General features: G+C 35.0%; 1 pseudogene; it reads left to right on the top strand.

Annotated features, from left to right (window-relative positions):
• The first annotated feature begins 2,606 nt into the window (after nucleotides 1-2,606).
• Nucleotides 2,607-2,725, top strand: LOC112471818 (annotated as a pseudogene).
• Nucleotides 2,726-5,831: the final 3,106 nt, after the last annotated feature.

Here is a 5,831-nt window from a genome sequence, read left to right as displayed (position 1 = left end):
CAAAAATTTGGTTTTACTGGTGTTTTCTTACTGCTTTTCTCCACTCTAGTGGAAAATTACCTTGTAATAATGAAAAGAAACCACATAAAGTCTGAAAGAGACACTTGAGAATACATTAAGAAAAGAAAAATATTTTCATAACTGGTGGCATTTTTCTTATTTTGGTTTAACATTCACTTCTTAAAGTATGCTTCTTTCAGACAGGACAAAAAATGCAAGTTTTAAACAGCTAATTTACAAATGTAAAGTGTTCATTAAAATTTGAAGCTCTTGAAGATTCTAATTAGCCTGAGAAATTCATTTTGCTATTGGGATTTCAGTTTTTATTCTCTTTTCCTAATTATAGACTGTAAGCTAAAAGGATTTTTTTATATTTCATATGAACATTATAAAAGAGAACTATCAAATTTTAAAAAACATTAATGGCTTTCCAAGATTTAGTTGATGCAAATATTATTAAATAATTTGGTTTCACTATAAAGTAAAAACTTTTAGAGAAATGAGCTTTAGTTTATGGATTAGAATTTAAGAAAAATACTTTCAAATAATAAGGTATAGCTAAATCACGGACATAATTCCTTCAGTAGAGGATGATATACATTCTTCGTATTCATTTTTTTTTATCTAAATGGCACAAAAATATGGAAAAAGTTATGGATTATTACTCCATTTTTTGAGGATACATGCAAGATAGTTCTCAGGATAATAATCTTGCATAATAGTTAAGAAGTTAAAATGATGACAAAGAAGAATCAGAAATCAAAACAGCAATACTGCTAGCTAAAAAAAAAAAAAATTGACATAGATGATAGAGGCTCTGTTCATCCCTCTTGCAACCAAATCAAAGTTGTGACAGAAACATGGAGCAAACAGCAAAGAAAGTTGCCTAGAATCTAGAGAAACAGAAGCACTACAACTAGAGAGAGAAAAAATTAATCAACCTGTAACTGTAGAAGGTAGGAGGGGGTGAAGATGCAACACTGCCTGGTACCAAGTGGCTGGATAGGACAGAAGCTGTAGTAGTGGCAACAGGTAGCTGAAGATGCCTCTTAAAGGGACTGTGTCCCTGAGCAGACTTTTGTCGTGTCTTACCTGCTCACTCTGAGCACCAGCGCCAAGTAAGTTGCACAGGGGAACCAGGAACTTACAGGGTGACACTGAGTTGTGGGAGTGAGGGCTGGAGGCAAGGCTCACTCTGTACAGAAATGCAGGCAGTATCCACTGTTCCATTGTTGAGCTCTCCCCATCCCAGTGTGAAGACTCAGCACCACTATAGCTGAGACATCGTCAAACTGGATAATATAGGTTGTTCTTCCCATAGTATTCCCTGAAATTCCACCTCCCCCAACTCACCACCCCACACAAGCCACATTCAAGTGTATCCTTGGCGAGTCAGGTGCTCCTTGCTGAGCAGTACCAAGACACAATGGTGACAGCAGACCATGATGTCTGGCATGGCCCCTTGAAGCAACTATAAGCACGGCATCTGTGGATGGCTTGCTAAATCATAACAGTTGGCCATGGAGGGTCACAGGCTGGAGCTAAACTTGGCCTGCAGCTGAAACTCTCTCAGTACTGTGCCACTGAACACCTACTACACAAAGCCTCACTAATAAGACCAGGAGACTTAGGAGCTTTGCTGAGTAATAAAAAGAGACACAGAAAAGCAGCCAAAATGAGAAGACGGAAAAGCAGAAACCATATAAGAGAACAGAACAGAGATCCAGGAATAATACAGTCAAGTAATCTAAGAGGTGCAGAGTTCAAAACATTGTTCATAAAGATGCTCAGTGAACTTAGGGGAAATGTAGATGAACTCAGTGAGAGCTTTAACAAAGAGATAAAAAAAAAAACATAAAAATGGAAATTATAAAAGGAAACCAGTCAGAAATGAATAACACGTTATCTGAGATGAAAAGTATATTAAATGGAATAAACAGAGTGAATAAAGAAGAAGATCAAACGACCTATATAGAGGATGGGGAAGCCAAGAATAATCAATCAGAATGGCAAGAAAAAGGAAGGCAAGACTATACTAATAATTTAAGGAGCCTATGGGATACTATTAAATGTACATATATCCATTTCATAGGGGTACTGGAAGGAAAACAAGGTGTTGAAGAGCTATTTGAAGAAATGATGATGGAAAACTTCCCTCACCTGGTGAAGGAAATAGACATACAACTCCATGAAGCTCAGAGAGTCCTAAAAAACAAGAACCCAAAGAGGCCCACACCAAGACACATCATAATTAAAATATCAAAGGTTAAATACAAAGAATCTTAAAAGCAGCAAGAGAAAAGCAGTTCGTTACCTACAAGGGAGAACACATAAGACCAGGAGCTGATTTCTCAAAAGAAACTATGCAGGACAGAAGGGCTTGGCACAAAATATTCGACATGATGAAAACCCAGAATCTACAACCAAGTATACTTTATCCAACAAAACTATCATTTAGAGCCAAAGAACAGATAAAGAGGTTCCCAGACAAAAATAAGCTAAAGGAATTTATCAACACCAAGCCAGTATTACAGGAAATGTTGGAAGGACTTCTTTAAGAAGAAAAAAACATGTATCAAACACAGGAATAAAGAATGGTAATAATTATCTATGGCCATGCCTCCCTGAACACTCCCAATCTCGTCTGATCTCGGAAGCTAAACAGGGTCGGGCCTGGTTAGTACTTGGATGGGAGAGCACCTAGGAAGACTGGGTACTGTAGGTGTAAAAAAAAAATTAAAAGAATGGTAATAATTACATTTCTATCAACCAAGTACTCCAACCAAAAGACAGAGTGGCTGAATAGATAAGAAAACAAGACCCCTACATATGTTGCCTACAAGAGACTCACTTCAGATTAAAAGACACACAGAGACTAAAAAGAAGGAAATGGAAAAAGGTGTTGCCTTGATTGATCTCGAGGGTATTGCACTGAATGAAATGAGTTAGATAGATAAAGACAAATATCACATGATTTCACGTACATGTGGAATCTAAAGAACAAAATAACAACAACAATGAAAGTGGAAATAAACTCATAGATACAGAGAATATTTTGAGGGCTACTAAATGGGACAGGGTTGGAAGACAGCAAAAAAAAGGATTAATAGGTACAAATGGATAGTTGCTGATTAGATGTGGAGATGTAGAGTATAGCATGAGGAAGATGGTTAATAACGTTTTGATAAATATGTAAGAGAAAAGAGGGATACTAGATTTAGTGGCGTGATCACTTTGTGAGTCATGTGGATCTCTGATCACTATGCTATACAACTGAAACTGGTATATTATTGTATGCCAACTCTAATTGAAAAAAACTCATTCAGTTGTACAATGTAAATACAAGCAATGAATTGTCTATTATATTTCAATAAAGATGGGGGGTGGAGAATAATGGGTATGCCAGAAGGAGAAGAGAGAGAGAAGGGAGCAGAAAGCATATTCAAATAAATGGTCAATGAAAATTCCCCAAATCTAATGAAAAAGCTGAATTTTCAAATCCAAGAACCAAGAGAACACCCAATTATCTCAACCCAAAAAGGTTTTCTTCAAGACACATTATATTAAAATTGTCAAAAATTAATGAAGAAGAAAGAATTCTCAAGGAAGCCAGGGAAAAGATGACAGGAACTTATGAAGGAAAACCCATTAAACTATTATTAGACTTCTCAGCACAAACCCTACAAGCAAGGAAGGAGTGGAACCAAATATTCAAAATATTGAAAAAAGAAATTACCAGTCAAGAATAATATACCAAGCAAAGCTCTCCTTTAAATATGAAGGAGAAATAAAGACCTTTCCAGACATATAAAAGCTGAAGGAATACTCCAACAAAAGACCTGCATTACAAGATATACTGAAGGAGGTCATTCTACCTGAAACAAAAGGACAAAAATACATAAGGATGAGTAAGATGACTAAAGCAGACAGAAGCAGGAAAGTGCAGCCCTTATTAAGAACAGGGTATTAAAATCTTAAATATTACATAATGGTTAAAGGCTAAAAAAAGAAACACTCTAAAAAGAGAAGATAACAGCTACTGAAACTTAAAAATGAACGTTCAGCCTGTATGAATGTTCAGAGAATTTGAGACAACGAAAACAGAAAAGTGGAGGAAGATCCAAATTCTCAAATGGGAATGGAGATAAGGTACACACAGAAGAAAATGGACTACTGTTTATATATAACTATTCCTTACATAAACTTAATGGTAACCACACTCTATAAATCCAGAACTGAGACACATAGCATAAAACACGAGGGAATAGAAGGAAAATCCACCAAACCCAACCAAAAAAAACAGTGGAGACATCGAGCTACCAGAAAACAAAACAAAAAATGGCTATAAGGAAACCTCATATTTCAATAACCATCCTAAATGTAAAGGAACTGAACTCACCAATAAAAAGGGACAGAGTAGCAGACTGGATCAAAAAACAAAACCTAACTATATGCTCCCTTCAAGAGAAACATCTTAGCTGCAAGGATGATATAGACACAAAGTGAATGAGTGGAAAATGATACTCTTAGCAAATGGCATCCAAAGAAAAGTGGTGTAGCTGTACTTGTATCTAATGAAATAGACTTCAAGATAAAAAAGGTAATGAGAGACAATGATAAGCACTTCATAATGATAAAATGATAAACACTTCATAATGATAAAGGGAACCATACATCAAGAAGACTTAACACTTATTAATATCTGTGCTCTCAATCAGGGAACACCAAAATAAATAAAGCATTTACTAACAGAACTAAAGGGAGAAACTGACAAAAAGACAATCATAGTAGGAGACCTAAATATCCCACTGTTAGAGATGAATAGGTCATCCAAATAGGAAATTAATAAGGAAATAACATCCTTAAATGATATATTAGACCAATTGGACATAATCGACACTTACAGAGCCTTTCATGCCAAAGCAGCAGCTTATACATACTTTTCTAGGGTACATGGAACATTCGTGAGGATAAACCACAAGTAGGGACACAAAACTAGCCTCAACATATTTAAGAATGAAATCATATCAAATATATTCTCTGATTATAATGCTTTGAAAATGGAGATTAATTGTTAAAAAAAAAAAAAAGCAGGAAGAACCACAAGTTCGTGGGAATTAAACAAAATGCTACTGAAGAATGACAGGGTTATAGAAGAAATAAAAACAGAAATCAAGAGATACATAGAAACAAATGAGAATGAAAGTACAATACATCAAAACTTGGCACACAGCAAAAGCAGTAATAAGAGGAAAGTTCATATCATTAAAGGGCTATCTCAAGAAACAAGAACGAGCCCAAATAAACAACCGAACATTACATCTTAGAAAACTTGAAAAAGAAGAACAAATGAAGCCCAAAGTCAGCAGAAGGAAAGAAATAACTAAAATTAGAGCAGAATTAAATTAAATTGAAAACAAAAAGATAATAGAAAAAGTTAATGTGACAAAAAGCCGCTTCTTTGAGAAGTTTAATAAATTGACAAACCCTTAGCTAGACTCACTAAAGAAATAAGAGAAAAAACACAAATAAACAAAATCAGGGATGAAAGAGGAGAAATTACGACAGATGCCACCAAAAACAAAGGATCATGCAAGAATATTATGAAAAAATATATGATACCAAATTTAATAACCTAGAAGAAATTGACAAGTTCTTAGAAAGATACGATCTTTCTAGACTGAATAATGAAGGATTGAAAAATATAAATAGACTGATCAACAGTAAGAAAATTGAAACAATCATCAAAAACTTAACAAAAAGTAAAAGTCCAGAACCAGATGGCTTCACCAGTGAACTCTACCAAACATTCAAAGATTTAATACCTATTC

The sequence above is a fragment of the Pteropus alecto genome, unplaced genomic scaffold (assembly GCF_000325575.1).
Source record: "Pteropus alecto unplaced genomic scaffold, ASM32557v1 scaffold129, whole genome shotgun sequence".
Taxonomy (NCBI): Eukaryota; Metazoa; Chordata; class Mammalia; order Chiroptera; family Pteropodidae; genus Pteropus; species Pteropus alecto.
This window is presented reverse-complemented; position numbering and strand designations above follow the sequence as displayed.